We start from the raw sequence: 21,745 nt of genomic DNA, 5'->3' as shown, positions 1-21,745 counted from the left end.
TGCAAAGATTTTAAAGATTCAAGCGTCCACAAAACTATTATATTTGCCATTTTGCCTTCACTGAAAGAAAAATACCATAATTTGCGGTTAACTTTGGTTAAGTTTAACATTTCATCCTTAGATTACACAGTATCTAAAGATCTAAAGGTTTTGCTTCAAATGGTGGGAAAACAAACTGCAACATCAAGCACCCTTGTCCGTATTGCAAGCCGTCATCTCCTGACTTTCAAAAAGCTGATCATTATACTCTTGAGTCTTTGTGTAGATTGTACGACCAATGGATGGCTGATGGTGCAAATTTAAAAAAAGCAAAAAGTACACAAATGTTGTTAATCTCCCTTTATTAACAGGCGAGAAAAACAAAATAAAACTAGAATTTGCAAAAAGTATACAAATGTTGATAATCTCCCTTTATTAACAGGCGAGAAAAACAAAATAAAACTAGAATTTGTAAATATTCCTGGTCTACATATACTGGTAGGTGTTGTAGACAAAATTTTAAAAGAGATTGAAAAAAATTTAATTGAAAAGAACGAGTGTTGGTTACAGTTTGTTAACCAATATCTATCAAAGATAAACATCTGCAGAGTGTCCTACCAAGGGCAGTATCGTTTGGAAAGCAATGCTTGTAATAAATTGCTTAAAAACATAGACTGCTTTGAATTGTTTTTTCATGAGTCTAGTCTTAGAGTTTCCGCTGCCAAATATACTATGGTACTTAGAGGTTCTGAAAATATACTCCGTGGTTATTTTGGAAAATCATTAAGCTCCACATATGTTAAAGATTTAGTGGAGTTCTCTACGAGCTAAAGAAATCTAAGGGCTATAATTCCTTTAAAGGTACACATAGTTGATCAGCATGTTATCGAATTTATCGATATAAAAGGGAGTCTTTGGTATGCTAAAGAACTTTTAAATTTGATAAAAAACAAATTATAGTCTTAGTAATTAAATACCCTATTTCAACAGTTAAATCATAAAATTTGCATAATTTACGACGAATATTTATTAAATCAACTTGCATTTCTATTCTATTGGCTTAGGTTACTGGACCGAAGAGGTTCTCCAATCCATTCATCAGGATTTCAAACAAATTTGGCGACTGAGAAAAGTTAGAGACCAGGCCCAAACTATATTAAGGCGCTAAAAAACACCATTGTTGCTTGCAAGATCAAGCACCTTTAAAGTAGCTTTCTATTTGCAGGAATGTAAAAAGTAAAATATTTAATCTCTTATGAACATACATTTAGTATAACTTTCAAATGTAAAAAATCAATTATAATATAACCATTAAGATCAGAACCTTTTTTATTCCGTAATATGTAATTGTAGCAAACCTTTTGCCATCTCTAATAATCCCCTTTTTTTTCGTTGTTTTTTTGTTTAATAATTTTGAACGCCCGATTAAATTTCATATATTTTCCTTCTTTACACAAAAACTAGAGTTAGAGTGAAATAAAAACTTACGACATCAATCTAAATAAAAATCTTGCATTCGAAAAAATAATCTGATATAAACTAAATTTGTTTTCAAATAAAAAAAGTTATCAATATATCTTCGTTTCCATTCCTAAAAAAAGTCTGCTACACTACGCTTTGAAACCAACGCTGACGGATGACTAATTCCCAAATTGTCAGTTCGTATCTTTTCAACTTCATAATGAAGTTCTAGAGCCTCATTATATTTTCCCAATTTACCCAAACAGACTGCAATATTATGTTTTGTATCCAATTTTGATGGATGATCGTTTCCTAAAATATCAGCTCGTAATTTTGCAATATGATACCTTATTTCTAAAGCTTTATGATAGTCACCCAGATCTTACAAACCACTTGCAATATTATGTTTTGAATCCAATGTTGATGGATGATTGATTCTCAAAACATCAGTCCGTATCTTTTCAACTTGATAATGAAGTTCTAGAGCCTCATTATATTTTCCCAATTTACCCAAACAGACTGCAATGTTATGTTTTGAATCCAATGTTGATGGATGAGCGAATCCTGAAATAACAGTTCGTATTTTTGCTACTTGATAATTAATTTCTAAAGCATTATCATATTTTCCGGTACTCACTAAACAGGTTGCTATTGTACTTATTGTAAACAATGTCGATGGATAATTTTGTCCTTAAACACAGGTTTGTAATTTTTCAACTTCAGAAAAAAGTTCTAAAGCTTTATTATACTTTCCCATTTCATTCAAACATGTCCCCACAAAATAATTTGCAACCAAAGCGGATAAATGATTTAATACGGAATTATGAATATCTACTTCCTCTATAAAAGAAAAATTTCTAAAGCTTCTTTAAACATTCCGATATTGATCAAACAACTTGTTATATAATGATTTGTACTTAAAGTTAACGAATAATTGATTCCTAAACTATCAATTAGCAATTATTCAACATGATACAAAACTTATAAAGCTTCATTATATATTCCCATCTCATCCAAACAGCATGGTATATAACTTTCTGTAGCAAATGTTGAGGGATGATTGATTCATAATATGTCTGTTTCTGCCTTTTCAACTTGATAATAAATTTTTAAAACTTCATCACATTTTCCCATTTTATCCAAACAGCTTGCAATATTATGATTTGTCGTAAATGTTGATGGATGATTATTTCCTAAAATGTCTATTTCTACTTTTTCAACTTGATAATAAATTTCTAAAGCTTCATTGTATTTACCCATTTTACATAAACAGCTTGCTATACAACTTTTTGTAGTCAATGTTGATGGATGATTAATTCCAAAAATGTCTGTTTCTACTTTTTAAAATTGATAATAAATTTCTAAAGCTTCATTATATTTTCCCATGTTATCCAAACAGCTTGCAATACAACATTTTGTAGTCAATGTTGATAGATGATTGATTCTTAAAATGTCCGTTCGTTTATTTTCAACTTGATAATAAATTTTTAAAGCTTCATCACATTTTCCCATTTTATCCAAACAGCTTGCAATATTATGATTTGTCGTCAATATTGATGGATGATTATTTCCTAAAATGTCTTTTTCTAGTTTTTCAACTTCATAATAAATTTCTAAAGCTTCATTATATTTACCCATTTTACATAAACAGCTTGCTATACAATTTTTTGTAGTCAATGTTGATGGATGATTAATTCCAAAAATGTCTGTTTCTACTTTTTCAACTTGATAATAAATTTCTAAAGCTTCATTATATTTTCCCATGTTATCCAAACAGATTGCAATACAACATTTTGTAGTCAATGTTGATAGATGATTGATTCCTAAAATGTCCGTTCGTTTATTTTCAACTTGATAATATATTTCTAAAGCTTCATTATATTTTCCTATTTTATCCAAACAGCTTGCAATATTATGATTTGTAGTCAATGTTGATGGATGATTAATTCCTAAATTGTCTGTTTCTACTTTTTCAACTTGATAATAAATTTCTAAAGCTTCATTAAATTTTCCCATTTTGTACAAAGAGCATGCTATACAACTTTTTGTAATTAGTGTTAATTGATGATTAATTCCTAAAATGTCCGTTCGTTTATTATCAACTTGATAGTAAATTTCTAAAGCTTCCTCATATTTTCCCATGTTGTCAAAACAGCTTGCAATATTATGATTTGTAGTCAATGTTGATAGATGATTAATTCCTAAATAGTCTGTTTTTACTTTTTCAACTTGATAATAAATTTCTAGAGCTTCATTATATTTTCCCATTTCATACAAACAGCCTGCTATACAACTTTTTGTAGTTAGTGTTGATTGATGATTGATTCCTAAAATGTCCGTTCGCTTATTATCAACTTGATAATAAATTTCTAAAGCTTTCTCATATTTTCCCATGTTATCCAAACAGCTTGCAATATTATGATTTGTAGTCAATGTTGATAGATGATTAATTCCTAAATTGTCTGTTTTTACTTTTTCAACTTGATAATAAATTTCTAGAGCTTCATTATATTTTCCCATTTCATACAAACAGCCTGCTATACAACTTTTTGTAGTTAGTGTTGATTGATGATTGATTCCTAAAATGTCCGTTTGCTTATTATTAACTTGATAATAAATTTCTAAAGCTTCCTCATATTTTCCCATGTTGTCAAAACAGCTTGCAATATTATGATTTGTAGTCAATGTTGATGGATGATTGATTCCTAAAATGTCTGTTACTACTTTTTCAACTTGATAATAAATTTCTAAAGCTTCATTATATTTACCCATTTTACAGAAACAGCTTGCTATACAATTTTTTGTAGTCAATGTTGATGGATGATTGATTCCTAAAATGTCTGTTACTACTTTTTCAACTTGATAATAAATTTCTAAAGCTTCATTATATTTACCCATTTTACAGAAACAGCTTGCTATACAACTTTTTGTAGTTAATGTTGATAGATGATTGTTTCCTAAAATGTCCGTTCGAATATCTTCAACTTGATAATAAATATCTAAAGCTTCATTATATTTTCCCATGTTATCCAAACAGCTTGCAATACAACATTTTGTAGTCAATGTTGATAGATGATTGATTCCTGAAACGTCCGTTCGTTTATTTTCAACTTGATAATATATTTCTAAAGCTTCATTATATTTTCCCATTTTATCCAAACAGCTTGCAATATTATGATTTGTAGTCAATGTTGATGGATGATTAATTCCTAAATTGTCTGTTTCTACTTTTTCAACTTGATAATAAATTTCTAAAGCTTCCTCATATTTTCCCATGTTGTCCAAACAGCTTGCAATATTATGATTTGTAGTCAATGTTGATGGATGATTGATTCCTAAAATGTCTGTTTTTACTTTTTCAACTTGATAATAAATTTCTAAAGCTTCCTCATATTTTCCCATTTTATACAAACAGCTTGCAATATTATAATTTGTAGTCAATGTTGATGGATGATTAAGTCCTAAAATGTCTGTTTCTGCTTTTTTAATTTGATAATAAATTTCTAAAGATTCATTATATTTTCCCAAGTTATCCAAACAGCTTGCAATACAACTTTTTGTAGTTAATGTTGATAGATGATTGATTCCTAAATTGTCTGTTTCTACTTTTTCAACTTGATAATAAATATCTAAAGCGTCATTATATTTTCCCATGTTGTCCAAACAGCTTGCAATATTATGATTTGTAGTCAATGCTGATGGATGATTAAGTCCTAAAATGTCTGTTTCTACTTTTTTAATTTGATAATAAATTTCTAAAGCATCATTATATTTTCCCATATCAAACAAACAGCTTGCTCTACACTTTTTTGTACTTAATGTTGATAGATGATTGATTCCTAAAATGTCAATTCGTTTATTTTCAACTTGATAATAAATTTCTAAAGCTTCATTATATTTTCCCATGTTATTCAAACAGCTTGCAATACAACTTTTTGTAGTCAATGTTGAAAGGTGATTAATTCCTAAAATGTCCGTTCGTTTATTGTCAACTTGATTGAAAAGTTCTAAAGCTTCCATATATTTTCCCATTTTATCCAAACAGCTTGCAATATTATAATTTGTAGTCAATGTTGATGGATGATTAAGTCCTAAAATGTCTGTTTCTACTTTTTTAATTTGATAATAAATTTCTAAAGCATCATTATATTTTCCATATCAAACAAACAGCTTGCTCTACACTTTTTTGTACTTAATGTTGATAGATGATTGATTCCTAAAATGTCAGTTCGTTTATTTTCAACTTGATAATAAATTTCTAAAGCTTCATTATATTTACCCATTTTACAGAAACAGCTTGCTATACAATTTTTTGTAGTCAATGTTGATGGATGATTGATTCCTAAAATGTCTGTTACTACTTTTTCAACTTGATAATAAATTTCTAAAGCTTCATTATATTTACCCATTTTACAGAAACAGCTTGCTATACAACTTTTTGTAGTTAATGTTGATAGATGATTGTTTCCTAAAATGTCCGTTCGAATATCTTCAACTTGATAATAAATATCTAAAGCTTCATTATATTTTCCCATGTTATCCAAACAGCTTGCAATACAACATTTTGTAGTCAATGTTGATAGATGATTGATTCCTAAAACGTCCGTTCGTTTATTTTCAACTTGATAATATATTTCTAAAGCTTCATTATATTTTCCCATTTTATCCAAACAGCTTGCAATATTATGATTTGTAGTCAATGTTGATGGATGATTAATTCCTAAATTGTCTGTTTCTACTTTTTCAACTTGATAATAAATTTCTAAAGCTTCCTCATATTTTCCCATGTTGTCCAAACAGCTTGCAATATTATGATTTGTAGTCAATGTTGATGGATGATTGATTCCTAAAATGTCTGTTTTTACTTTTTCAACTTGATAATAAATTTCTAAAGCTTCCTCATATTTTCCCATTTTATACAAACAGCTTGCAATATTATAATTTGTAGTCAATGTTGATGGATGATTAAGTCCTAAAATGTCTGTTTCTGCTTTTTTAATTTGATAATAAATTTCTAAAGATTCATTATATTTTCCCAAGTTATCCAAACAGCTTGCAATACAACTTTTTGTAGTTAATGTTGATAGATGATTGATTCCTAAATTGTCTGTTTCTACTTTTTCAACATGATAATAAATATCTAAAGCGTCATTATATTTTCCCATGTTGTCCAAACAGCTTGCAATATTATGATTTGTAGTCAATGCTGATGGATGATTAAGTCCTAAAATGTCTGTTTCTACTTTTTTAATTTGATAATAAATTTCTAAAGCATCATTATATTTTCCCATATCAAACAAACAGCTTGCTCTACACTTTTTTGTACTTAATGTTGATAGATGATTGATTCCTAAAATGTCAATTCGTTTATTTTCAACTTGATAATAAATTTCTAAAGCTTCATTATATTTTCCCATGTTATTCAAACAGCTTGCAATACAACTTTTTGTAGTCAATGTTGAAAGGTGATTAATTCCTAAAATGTCCGTTCGTTTATTGTCAACTTGATTGAAAAGTTCTAAAGCTTCCATATATTTTCCCATTTTATCCAAACAGCTTGCAATATTATAATTTGTAGTCAATGTTGATGGATGATTAAGTCCTAAAATGTCTGTTTCTACTTTTTTAATTTGATAATAAATTTCTAAAGCATCATTATATTTTCCATATCAAACAAACAGCTTGCTCTACACTTTTTTGTACTTAATGTTGATAGATGATTGATTCCTAAAATGTCAGTTCGTTTATTTTCAACTTGATAATAAATTTCTAAAGCTTCATTATACCTTTCCATGTTATCCAAACAATTTGCTTTACTTCTTTTTGTTGTTAACGTTGATGGATGGTTGATTCCTAAAATGTCCGTTTGTACTTTTTCAACTTGATAATATCTTTCTAAAGCTTCATTATATTTTACCAAGTTATCCAAACAGCTTGCAATACAACTTTTTGTAGTTAATGTTGATAGATGATTGATTCCTAAAATGTCTCTTTCTGCTTTTTCAACTTGATAATAAATTTCTAAAGCTTCATTATGTTTTCCCATGTTATCCAAACAGCTTGCAATATTATGATTTGTAGACAATTTTGATGGATGATTAATTCCTAAAACGTCTGTTTCTACATTTTGAACTTGATAATAAATTTCTAAAGCTTCATTATACCTTCCCATTTTATTCAAACAATTTGCTTTACAGCTTTTTGTTTTTAATGTTAATGGATGGCTGATTTCTAAAATGTCCGTTTGTACTTTTTCAACTTGATAATATATTTCTAAAGCTTCATTATATTTTCCCATCCTATCCAAACAGCTTGCAATACAACTTTTTGTAGTCAATGTTGAAGGATGATTGATTCCTAAAATGTCTATTTCTGCTTTTTCAACTTGATAATAAATTTCTAAAGCTTCATTATGTTTTCCAATGTTATCCAAACAGCTTGCTATATTTTCTTTTGTAGTCAATGTTGACGGATGATTATTTCCTAATATAGTCGTTTGTACATTTTGAACATAATAATTAATTTCTAAAGCTTCATTATACTTTCCCTTATTATACAAACAGCTTGCTATACAACTCTTTGTAGTCAACGTTGATGGATGATTTCTTCCTAAAATGTCTGTTTCTTCTTTTTCAACTTGATAATAAATTTCTAAAGCTTCATTATATTTTCCAATATTATCTAAACAGGTTGCTATGCGAGTTTTTGTAGTAAATGTTGATTGATGATTGATTCCTAAAATGTCCGTTTCTAATTTTTCAACTTGACATAAAATTTCTAAAGCTTCATTGTATTTTCCCATAGAAGCCAAACTGCACGCTTTAAAACTTTTTGTACTCAATGTTGATTGATGATTTATTCCTAAATTGTCCGTTTGTACTTTTTCAACTTGATGATATATTTCTAAAGCTTCCTCATATCTTCCCATATTATCCAAACAATTTGCTTTACTTCTTTTTGTTGTTAATGTTGATGGATGGTTGATTCCTAAAATGTCCGTTTGTACTTTTTCAATTTGATAATATATTTCTAAAGCCTCATCATATTTTCCCATGTTTTCCAAACAGCTTGCTATATTTTGTTTTGTAGTCAATGTTGACGGATGATTGATTCTTAAAATGGCCGTTCTTACATTTTGAACATAATAATTAATTTCTAATGCTTCATTATATTTGCCCATGTTATTCAAACAGCTTGCTATGCAACTTTTTGCAGTCAACGTTGATAGATGATTTCTTCCTAAAATGTCCGTTTCTACTTTTTCAACTTGATAATAAATTTCTAAAGCTTCATTATACCTTCCCATGTTATCCAAACAATTTGCTTTATTTCTTTTTGTTGTTAATGTTGATGGATGGTTGATTCCTAAAATGTCCGTTTGTACTTTTTCAAATTGATAATATATTTCTAAAGCTTCATTGTATTTTCCCATAAAATCTAAACTGTATGCTATACAACTTTTTGTAGACAATGTTGATGAATGATTGATTCCTAAAATTTCATTATGTACTAATTCAACTTGATAATAAATTTCTAAAGCTTCATTATATTTTCCAATCTTAGTCAAACAGACTGCTATACAACCTTTTGTTATCAATGTTGATGGATGTTTGGTTCCTAAAATGTGCGTTTCTACTTTTTCAACTTGATAATAAATTTCTAAAGCTTCATTGTATTTTTTTATGTAACACAAACAGTCTGCTATACAACTTTTTGTAGTTAAGGTTGATTGATGATTGATTCCTAAAGTATCTGTTTCTACTTTTTCAACTTGATAATATATTTCTAAAGCTTCATCATATTTTCCCATCCTACTCAAACAGCTTGCTGTACATCTTATCGTAGTCAATGTTGATGGGTGATTGATTCCTAATATGTCTGTTAGGTCCTTTTTGACTTGATAAAAAATTTCTAAAGCTTCATTAAATTTTTCTATTTCGAACAAACATTTCGCTTTATTATGTATTACGCTTAATGTTATTTTATTTTTTGCCCCATATGTTTTTGTGTTATAATTTTGAATAGCATCAAGTATGGTAATTGCCTCATGAACATGTTCTTTCTTTGATAAGAAACTTTCGATTTTTTCGCTCAGTTCATTGAAAGCTCTGCACATTTTCGATTTATTAGTACGAAACATATGGATAAAATGGTTATAGAAGTGAGTGCCATCATCAAAGTGTTCTTTTACGTCTTTTAATTGTATTGTTAGGAAATCCACTATGTTTTCTTTGCATTTTTTCGTTATACCTTTGCGTTTTTGATAATCTTTACACGTTAAAATTGTCATTTCGTGCATCGAATACCTATCATTTTCACCGTCGAATCGATCAAGCAACGAATAACTAATTAATAATGATACAAAGCGGTATACCAAATAATCTTCTTTTATGTTCAGGTATTTTGAAAGGTTCTGAATAAATTGCTTTGTTATATTTTGAAATTCGCAAAGTGATAAATGATTTAAAATTTCTAGCGATTTTTCCTGAATGGTTTCGATTTTATTTAACACTAAGTTGATTGATGTTAGTGCAGACTTTGTCTCAACTTCGGTTAGAATAACTTCTTCAAGTAGTTCAACGGGATAGGATTGAAAAAGATCTAAATATTCCTGCAATGTAATGCAGTTGTTTTTTATATAAAGAATCGCTTGATTAATGGCGAGGGGATGATATTGAAGCGTTTTGGTTATTTGTTTCACTCGTTCGTCATCGTTTGTGTTAATGTTCGTTTTCATAAAGGTAATCGCGTCTTGATGCGAGAAAGGATTAATTTGGAATTAATGAGCATTGTCAGACCATGTTTTCCATTGCGACGTTACCAAGGTGAATGCGTTTGGTTTATGAGACACGTATTTTTCAAAATTCTCAACGCTTTCACGATCAACGTTGTCAAAAATGTACAGCGTTTTTTCGCTTTTGAAGTAGTTATGAACTTTTTCGGTAAAAACTCCAATGTCGAATGCATCGCCGTGAGAATCTTCTACGATCAACCCTAGTTTGCGGCAAAGATTAATCATGGAGCTTTGTAATTTGTCTTGTGATGCATCCAACCACACTACTCTATCAAAGCGTGTGTTGTTATTTGCTGCATATTTTCTAGCGAGCTGAGTTTTTCCTACACCAGACATTCCAGTTAAAACGGTAATTAACTTACCCGCGTTGTTTTTTTCGTAAAGTTGTTTATGAATTTGATCAAGTTCATCGTTGCGTGAAATGAACGTATTTGTCGGCGGTAGGACGCCAAATACTGAGTTTCTGGGTAATATTTCTAATCCAAAAAATATTTTCCTTTTTAAACAACTCTTATAACTTTGAAGAGGAGGGTTTTAAAACTACTTTTTGAACACTCCTCATATGACTGATATCGGTTATTATCATTAATAGCACAAAAGCCTAGAATTATAACGATGGTTCAATTATTCTTATCGACTTGCATTTTACGTTTTATCTTTTTTGATTTATATTTAAATATTTCATAATGACTTAATTATTTGAACGCTTTATTTATTAGTATAATGAAATATTTTTTCTATAATGTTTACATTTAGGAAATCATAAATTTCAAGTTGAATTTAAAAAGTTTTATTGATTATGAAATAACTTTTCGTAATGGAAAGCGATCTTTACGAAAGCATTTATAACATAAAAATTTTTTGGTGAAATTTTTTCAGCTTTTCGTCTTGGAAAATGAATTTCTTTCGAATTAAGCAAAATTAAAATAAAGCAATAAAAAAACAGTATATAAAAGCAAAAAAAGAACAAGCAAATATCAAAAAAGATTCTCCCAACTTTTCTGTTAAAAATGCTTACTTCGTTCACATTCTTCGACTAAATCGTTTCGCTTGCAAAAGTATAACCCATTTTTAATATCTCGCCATATTTTGGTTGGATTTTCCTTTCGCCATTGATTAAGTACTTGAAAAGTTTGTTCTGCTGTTGTTTTGTATTCTTCTACTATATTATCGATTGAGGTGTCATCAACCAACAGACATCGAGCAAGTTTTTTCCAATCGTTAGTCAAAAAATCTGCGAGCGTCGTAAAGACATCTCGTGGAAGTTTTTCAACTAAAAATAAGATTTGCATAAGATTACCGATCAACATCACAAATTAGTACAGTGAAGAATGTGCAATTACCTTTCACATTGTCGAACTCGTTCTTCATAACAACTGGATCTTTTAATTTTAGTTGACAAACAACAAGGTCGTTATTTGTAAAGATTGCTTAAACTGATGCTTTCTTTCCAACCCATGAAAGAGCTCTAACTTCTATCTAAATTTTGGCCTTAAAGTAACTTTCAAAAAAGAATTTCGCAATATCATTGCGTATAAATGAGAAGTGTAAAAAAAAAGGACGTTTTATATATATATATATATATATACGTATATTAACATAAATACAGATATACAAAACGAAGAAAATACCACTATCTATGTTACTGAGAGTTTCATTCTCTTAAGCAACAGTCTGCCATGTTATACAAAACAAATATAATAAAACCATTGAAGAATATATAAAAAATATTGATGAAAGAGTTCGTTATATATACATATATATACTCATATATATATATATATATATATATATATATATATATATATATATATATATATATATATATATATATATATATATATATAAACTAATATAAAAATCTTTTGTAAAAATGAATAGCAGCATCGAGCGAAATCTGTGATAACCCAAACTGATTTTAATTGCTAAAGATATTTCAAATATGCTTTTTCAAACGTAGGATAAAGTCATATAATTGTTTTCTTAAGTTTTTAATAAGCCTTTGTTCATACAATATTAACTAGCTATTGCTATTTTAATTGCCGTTTAATCAAATAATAGGATTGAAATTCTTTAAGTGAACTTATTCGCCATGCGATAGCTTTGAAACTTTTGTGTGAAACAGAATTCCTTTGCCATTACTTTGTTTACTCATCGTTAAGTATCGACGTTTGGTGTTCCACTTTTAATGAATAGTAGTAATTCGTATTCAAATTTGATATCAGTCTTTCGAACAAATCTTGTTTTCTGAAGTTTCTTAAAATGTTACTCTTTACTTTTTAAAAAAAACAATGTTTTTGGTGACAAACATAACATTCATACTAAAATATATTAGTTAACAATTGTTATAAAAAATACTGCGTTTAAAAGAATAACAATTATGCGCTGAGATTGTGTGGGTTTAAGCAAAACAACTTGACGTTTTTGAATTATTGCAATATGTTACTGGAGTCTAATAGATTTCTATTTCTATATATAAATTCATTTAAATTCAGCTACATTGTTCGTTACTAATGGTTAAAATCCGAAAAAACGAAATGCCTTATTATTGTGTAGAAGTTACAGTGAGAAGGGGTTTTAAAAAGAGCAGTGCTTTCTTGCTCAAGGCCAGAAACAAAACTTCTCTTTTTACAGATTGTCTGAGGGCTGTTCTTCTGGAATGTTCTAAGAAGCTCCATCGTATGTTGAAGAAAAGGCGTCAACTTTGTGTGGTGTTAATCTATGCATAGAGAAATCAAAATCAAAGCGAAATATTAAGAAAGAGTTTTCTTTTTTCAATGCGCTTTAAAACAAAAAGTTCTTAATTTTGGTGAGTATTGGTACAAGTAAGAAAAAGACGTTCCAGTGCTAGCTTCTAAAGCAAGAGTGGTTTTTACTTTGCCTTATAGTTCGATTAGACCCTGCTTGCAAATACTGAAATGTTTAGAAGCTACATAGCCAATAAGTTTAATAATAAAATAGTTACTTATAGTTAAAACAATCGCTATATTGTTTGAAAATAACCACAAAAATACTTTAGTTTGTCGATGCGCCAAGCCCCGTATTGGTATTTTTAAAAGGCATACTTCATAATAAAATGGGTAATGCTTCTCCCTCATAATCATTAAAAATGTAAAATACAAATTGTATAAGTGAATTACTTCCACGCTGAAAATGCTACTTCGGACTCCAAACTTGTTGGCCTTATGGATAATGTAAAATCTAGAGGTTTGAAAATGATCTTTTTTTTTTGGAGAGTCAATGTATTTAAACTAGTACAAAATACATGAGTACCTAAGCTGCTCCACCAACAGAATACATAATAAAAAAGAGGTTTGTGGAGAGCACGCACAAATAAACTAACCATCAACAATAATATCAAAACTTTGGTTAGAAGTACGACATTTAACAAAACGCACTTACAATAATTAAATTTTAAATATCATTTTCAACATATTCCTTTACAATAATTATATTAATATTATCAATGTTAACGCGATCCCCCCTGTTGACTTTTCAACAATATTTGTCATTTATTTGTCTAAGATATTGTCCATCATGGGTCGACTGTCGAGTTGGAGGTTTATTATTTGACATGAGCGCCGCATCAATCTGCCGAATCCCGGTTTCAACTGCACAAACATTTCTTTTCGAATCATCATCTTTATATTTGCTTTCCTGTTCAATACCGTTCTCAAGAGGAATTAATTCGGACAGTTCGGAAATATATCTTGGACATTATTCTATATGACCTTTAAATGACCTTAAAACAAGCTTGTGTTGATAAAAAATCTTTTTAGTTATTTAGACTGTTGACTGCTTAAATGTAATAACTTTGATGTTATGGCTTTTCCCGGAAATAAGAAACATTTGTTTACACATATTTAAATAGTCGAAAAAAACTTGGCCAAAGCAATAAAAGATTTTAGGAGATACTTCAATACAAGAAAAAAAGCTCAAGGTTATACATATTTGATTTAAATAAAAAAAACTTGATTCTAGCATTAACTTTAAAATTATTTTGTAAATTACCAATTAATTTTGAATTTACAATTCTAAAGTAATTTTACAATATGAAAAAAAATTTTTATTATATACAATATTTGTTCACTCATTTTAAACAAAAACAACAAAGCAAACCTGTGGGTTTAACAACTAAAATATAAAGAGGTTTTCTAAATTAGTTTTTCTAAATTAGTTATTTGATATAACTTTGAATCTTTAAAAAGCATAAAAACCACAAAAAACTGCAATATTTTGGCCGTTTTTTCAAAGGCGAGATTCCTACTATAAGAGTTATATCTGTGCACAGATAAAAGATATCTTGCTTCTATTTTTTTTGCCTGAAAGATATATGCCAAGGCTTCATTCTATTAAATTTTGAAACTTCCATAGTCGATAATAAGGTTAGAATAAAAACGTAAAGCATCCGTTGTCTCTTTTTAAAGAGGCTTTTAGTGCTATACCCTATACCTTAGGTCCCTTTACACAAACCACAAGTGTTAAAGAGCTGATTTTTTGTCAGGTTATAGCCTACACATATGAAGACCTCAGTGGAAAAACCAGCGATGTCACATTTTTGAAATTTTTGAGAAACTATTATTTTTCAAGCAAGCATATCTTATTTCATCTTTTATTTTAATTACCAAGTGAAAAAACTAGTCCACTCATTAAAAAAGAGGATAAAATTAAACATGATGAAATGGAACAATCGGTGATGTCAAGGGTTACATTTGGAATAACCTGCATTGTCCGAAGTTTTTATAGTTTACGAAACCACGTGATTCCTTAATACCTCAAGTATTGGTTGAATAAAAAGCCGCGGAAAAAAGTAAACAAAAAACAAAATGGCTTGTAATGATAGTCCGGTGGTTACAGAAAAATCAAGAAAAAGAAAGATTAATATTAATTCCAAAAATAGAAAATAAATACACAGTTTATCGAGCCACATTATTGGGACAGACTGTAATTGTATTCGACTTGTATGTTTTAAAAATATTAGTAGTGAGGAAAGGAACGAACTAATTAAGAACTTTAATGAATATTCATCTAAAAAATAGTCAGGACGCGTACTTATCCATACTAATAAAAATCAAAAACATTAACAGAAGAAGACCACGACAGAATGCAGATAAAACTTACACAATTTTTCATATTCTTATTGTGTAAGGGTGAAAAGAGCACAATCAGCTATCGAAGTTCCAATCTGCATTAAAGCTATGATGTCTTTTTTCGGAATTACAAAACCTAGGATCGAATCAATTAGGAAATCAGTTGCTACAACTGGTTAGTAAATAGTTAAAGAAGTTATTTATAATATTTTAAGTTATGAACTAAACTATATATATATATATATATATATATTTGTGAATATGAATATTATGTCATTTTGTTCTTTTAGGTCACCCTCCAATCGATGGTAGAGGCAAGCATAAAAATCGGCCACACAAAATAACCGAAAGTGACAGTGAAGCAATCCAAAAACATACATCTTCTTTCAGAGGAAGGTCATCTCATTATGCTATTGGAAAAACTAAAACAATTTACTTATCTGAAGATCTAAATGTCTCTAAAATGTTTGAACTATTCAAACATGCTTACCCAACTGTTAAATTAGGATACGAAACATACACAGTAGTTTTTAACAATAAATTTAATATTGGGTTTGGCTTTCCACGAAAAGCCACTTGTTTAGCTTGTGATGAGTTCATTGTAAATATAAAACACACTGACCAAGAGCTTTTAAATGCAGTTGGTGAAGATATTATAAAACTTAAAAAAAAAAAAAGATCTTGAAACAGAGCATGATTTTCACACAAAAAAAGCTGCTGTATTTTATAACAGAAAGTCAGATGCAAAAAAAACGAGCAAAAAACTTAGACATGTTTGAAGCTATTGCTTTTGATTTTCAGAAGAATTCACCCTTGCCTAATAAATCAACTGATGATGTGTATTACCGAAGACAGCTTAAATTTTTTTCATTTTATACACTGTGTTTCGTTTTTTGCATTGGATGGTTCACTTTCAAAAACGTTTTAATTGTATTAAAATGTCATTTCCTATACGAGGTCATTCCTATATGGAATACGATCGTGAAATGACAAATGTTAATATAAAGGCTAATGTTGAAATTCCTGAGGATTGGCGTCAGATTCTTAAGAATTGCAGAAAAAAACCTTCACCTTTTAATGTTGTAAATTTTTTCAATGTAAATTTTTTCAGATTTTCTGATTACTTGAAACAATATTATAAATGCGCATGTCCGATAAAAACTCGACCAGTCAGAGAACTTGTCATTCAAGATATATACCCTCCACTGCTTCTCTTTCGTAACAACTGAAATGGCAATATTGAAAATACAGCTTTGGTAAAACGTAGACAAAATAATCAAACAGAAACTGCACTCAATTAGTTCAATATGTATTCCTCAGTTCTACCAATAAGTACTGCCAAGTATAACGACTTACAAGTTCTGAAGCGTCTATGTAAACCTGATAATCACAGTTTTTTTTATAATCTTGTTACTTCAAACACAGAAACATCATTCGGCATCAGAAGATTCAGATACTGATTAGAAAAATATATTTTAATTATGGTTATGTTTCTCATTAATTTCATGCTGGTCTCATTAATTTCATGTATAGTAATGTTTCTGATTAATTTGTGTTAAAATTTATGTTTTAATTAGTTTGACTTTGTTAGATAAAAAAAATCTATCGCTCCACAATAGATGTTAACAAAATGTAATAACTTCCCATAGACATTTCAGTGGGATAACAAAAAAAAATTAGCTAAAGAAACAACAGGGTCAATTGTCTTTTGAGGCCCCTTACACCATAAAGAGCCCATTTTTGAGATATTGTTTTTAAACAAAAAAAAGGGCTAAAAATAGTAATTACGCCACTTAAAAATTCCAAGGAAAAAGTCAGTGATGTCCATTTATTGCTAATGAACTTTAGTTTCCGAAAAAAACATTGAAAAAATATTTATTTTTTATTTTTTAAGAAATAATCTGATATAAATATATTTAGTCTATATATATATACATAAAACTAAAAAGCAGTGTATAAATTAAATTTTAAAGAACGTTTTGAACTTTAAAAATTGATTATCTCAAAATAAGAATAATGTGACAACGCTGGTTTTTCCACTGAGGTGTTCATATATGTAAAGAGTTTTTGATATTTTTTAAAAACTCCATAACCCAAAAGTGAAAAAAAAACAAAATAGATTTACGACGGGGCTCCAAGTGCGATGAGTTGCGCAAAATGCTATAAACTTTATATGTGTTTTTCTCCTTTGGCTATAGAGATTAGATTTTAATTTTTTCATCTGGTGGTATCTGAGACCTTGCAGATTAATGCCCCATCGGTCGTTTTTTGGTCCTCAAAATTGAGGTTGGGACCATTTTTGATTAGGTGTGAGCAAAATATCTAATATATTGTTTTGTAATTTTATTTTCTTCTTTGCAATAATAGATCTATAGTAAAATTCAAGTAGGCCAATATAGATGTATACTACAGTGGGCTATAGTTTAGACTGTAGAAAGATCACTTCATTTAACTTGTAGGCCTATTTATGAGAGGGCTAAACATATTATAGTCTGTATAAATATTGGAATATTTATTGACTAAATTCTTATGAAAAATTTTTTTAACAGCTTTTATTTATTGTAAACATAACTTGTCGTAGTTTTTTTTATTATTTTAGACAAATTTTATTAAATATGGATAGTATGTGTACACGAAGTGCAACTAAACATCCATTGTTTGGACAGTTAGTTGATCTTCCTGAAAATAAAATCTCATCATATGAAGACGTCATTAAGGCGTTCTATTATAATCAGAAAACGGTATTAGAAATTAACTTGCAAGAAAGATATTCAATTTTAGCAGACAGAGTGAAATGTGTTTATTCAAAAGCAAGTATTCCCACAATAGAAGTGAATAGCACAATCATTAGGATTAGAAGACTTATGGATAAAGTACATATACTTGAAAAATATTCAGATGCAAAAAGAACATCAGACACGTTCACTGAAAAGTTGAATTCTTTTAAGCAGTTATTTGACATTTGTACCTGCAAATGCTTTAATTCGGGCATTAGAGATAGGAACTTATGCACGTGCCCACTGCCAAATAAAATTCCATTGATAGAGTGGGATTTCTGGGTTGACCAGAAAACCGTTAGAAGTATGATAATTGATGGAGTAGACAAAGAAACGACAGCAACACTGGAAAAGAGACAAAAAAGCAAATTTATAAAATCAGAGTGTGATGAAGCACAGTCAAAAGAGGTTGAATATGAAACTGAGGAAGATATTGATGTGGATGAGCGTAACACGTCTGAAAGTAATTATACATCAGAGGAAGAGACAGTATCAGTGCAAAACAAAAACAAGTACAAGGAATTATGTAAAGCAGTTGATCAATGCAAAATTAGCAACAGAGATACATGTCTTATTGTTAATGCTGTTTTAAAAGAACTCAGTATGTTGTCTTCAGCAACAATTCTTGATCCTTCAAAGCTACGTCGACAAAGGAATTTCTGGAGAGATACTCTGGTTGAAGAACATATGCAGAGCAATAAGGAATTGTGCTGTATAGGCTTTAATGGAAAACAAGACGTTACATTAGCTGAGATTTTTGGTTGTAGAAGAAGTAAAAAAGAAGAACACTATAGTATTGTCTCGTATCCAAGAAACATATGCATCAATCATGTAGTTCCTGAAAGTAGTAAAGCTGCTGATATAACAAAGGAGTTAATGTCAGTTATTATAGAGACAAACTCCGTAGAAAGCATTCAAGCTGTTGTGTGTGATGGCACAAATAATAATACAGGTAAAAGCAATAAAATCATAAGAAAATTGGAGGAGAACTTAGGCAGACCATTACAGTGGTTGGTATGCCTTCTACACTGTAACGAGCTGCCATTTAGAAGGTTTTTGGCAGGCGTGGATTTTGCTCGAACTACAGGACCTTCCACATCGACACGTATAATTAGCTCAGCTCTAGAACATGATCCGAATGAATTGCTTGTCGTTAATTATTTGACAAATACTGGTAAGGTGACTGATTGTGATGAAGCTGTCAAGAAGGATCTTAGCACAGACCAACTGTACTTTTTGAAAGCATGTCTAGCAGTACAGCGTGGACGTCAGGCTTCTACAGATATTAATTTCCTTGAGAAGAGTTTACCTGGAAATGTAAGTCATGCTTCTTCTTGCCAAAATGGTGCTAACAACTTCTTTTACTTAGTTCAGTTGTTTCAGGAACTTAATGCATTAGATCAGCCTGTGGTTCGTCCTGTTCTCGAAAAAAACAGCTACTTTGCGCATGCTGAAAACATTTTGTTAGCTGCAGTTAGTGATAGTGATATGGAAATTCGTCGTTTTTCAGTGGAACAAATAATAAGAGCAAGAGAGAAGCAGACTAATAGTTACATACCGGTTCGCATCTTTGATAAGAAGGATATAACATTAAATATGGCTGCGACATCGTTCATTAACATGATTGACTGGGACCAGAGTAATGTTACGTCTCCTCTGATGCCATCACACCTTTCAAATGATCAACTTACTTACACACATCCAATATTACTGCCCGATGTTTTATGTCATTCACAGGCAGTAGAGAGAACAATTAAAGACGTTAGCGCTGCGAGCTGTAAAGTTTATGGGAGAAAGTCCCGTCATGGCATGGTGTTACAGAGTAAGAAATCCAGATTAGAGATACCAAAAATAGACAGCAAGAAAGATTTTATTAACAGTTAGGTTAAACAACTTTGTATTGTTGCTGTTTAACATTGATTCGTTACAGTTTACATTCTTTTTAATTTGTAATACATTGCAATACATTACACTAACATTGGGTACTTATGTAGTCTTTCTAGTCAGAGTTGGGACCTGTAGACACTGTCCATAAAATAAAAGGTAAGGTTTTTTCAAACGAGTACATCAAAAAGCAACTTTTTAGACATGTACAGGATCTCCAACTTAATATTTTTTACATTTCGACTCACCTTAATATATATATATATTAGGGTGTCCCGTTTTCAGGGTCACATTTTATTTTGACTGCTTCTAGCATTTTTCTGCTGCGTATATGTGAGAAAATGAGATCTGTAAAGTTTTAGAGCTCTAACTTTATTTTTGTTACTACACAAGCCACCTTAAGTTTCAAAAATCATGATTTTTGGGTGAAAAAAGCCTATTTTTACAGTGCTTGTGTAGTCACAGTTTGAAAGATACAGGCTAATCTTATGTTGAACCATGTACAATTAACCCTCATTAGTTAGAAAAAATTGAGAGCAGTTTGAATAAAATTGTTAATTAGGTTTGAAGTAAGTTCAAAGATACGCAGTTGACACAATTTACCCATTTTTATGCGGTTTGACGCGGTTGAAAAAATCAAACAAAATGCTGATCTAATCATTATGAAATGGGTCTAAATCGATTTCCGAACCTTTTTTACACCTAATTAGATCAACGAAAATCCAAAATCGGTTAAAAAGTACTAACTATATGTTTATTTTATTTATATATTATACTAGACATACTTTAACCACTAACTCTACAACATATTAAATTTTTCTTTTCTTTCCACCACCCCTAGGGGTCTTCCAGGCTTTCTTTTCTGGTCCACTGCTAAGAGAAGATCTTGCCTCAGCTCTTCATCATGGCTTGCATCAACAAAGTCCTGTATAAGCTTAACATTCCTCTCTGCAGCATCATTAGTTACAGGAATGTTGGAGATAAAATCCTTAAACTTTGTGTTGCCAGACAATCTATTCCACATACTAGGTGGAATCTTCATCTTTTCAAGCTCTGGCTATCCATTTTTAGGATTTTAAATATCAAAATGGGTTCTGAATCAAGAAACTCAGACAACCTGGGCCTCTCTTCTTCTTTGTCAATTAAACCTGATACATTAACCTTCTTATACATAAATGACAGAGGATTCTTTTCCTTTGAATCATTTATCATCAGGATTCTTTCAGCAATTTTAGTCTTTTCCTCATCTGACACTCCAGGATCCAGTAAACTAAATGGGATCAAAGTTGGATGAAGATACCATGTATGGCTTGCAATGCTATCGAGACATTTGGCTGCAACATTAGGTCTGCTCTTCATGTTTGACTTCATTTCCCAGATTGCTTCTATGCCATGTCTTGGAGAAATTACAGTCTGAGACAAGGTTAAGAACCACTTTGCATAATACAATGCAACAAACTCAGAGATGGCCTCAACTTCTTTTTTTGTAGAAGCTGTGGAAACAATATCTGTCATTTGGCTCAGAATTTGCAGCTTCATGTAATATATAGCCTGTGCCAAAAAACTTGTATGATGAACTGCTCCAGGTTGTCGAACTGTCAGTTGATCAATCTTTGGGGATAAATAGAATTGAACAATTTCTGCTAGCTCCCAATAATCACCTCTGGGTATTTTGTCTTCATCCAACAACTTTGTGATGATTACTAGGGATACTCTAGCAGCATTATCAAGTTGTTGATTTACTCCATATTTGAACTTGC

At 30.1% G+C, this 21,745-nt stretch overlaps 2 pseudogenes across 1 annotated transcript; one reads left to right on the top strand and one right to left on the bottom strand.

The window, feature by feature from the left end:
• Window positions 1-1,471: 1,471 nt before the first annotated feature.
• Window positions 1,472-11,595, bottom strand: LOC149880436 (uncharacterized; annotated as a pseudogene). Its single transcript, XR_016446278.1, has 2 exons — window positions 11,253-11,595; window positions 1,472-10,710 (listed from the first exon to the last, which is right to left on the bottom strand). The product of XR_016446278.1 is annotated as an uncharacterized LOC149880436 (transcript).
• Window positions 11,596-15,060: 3,465 nt separating this feature from the next.
• Window positions 15,061-16,009, top strand: LOC149880435 (uncharacterized; annotated as a pseudogene).
• Window positions 16,010-21,745: the final 5,736 nt, after the last annotated feature.

Source organism: Hydra viridissima, unplaced genomic scaffold (genome assembly GCF_058129835.1).
Source record: "Hydra viridissima isolate aposymbiotic clone 2 unplaced genomic scaffold, HvirCarnegie_v1 scaffold_13, whole genome shotgun sequence".
Classification (NCBI taxonomy): Eukaryota; Metazoa; Cnidaria; class Hydrozoa; order Anthoathecata; family Hydridae; genus Hydra; species Hydra viridissima.
The sequence above is the reverse complement of the archived record's forward strand: the minus strand, read 5'-3'. Positions and strand labels throughout refer to the sequence as shown.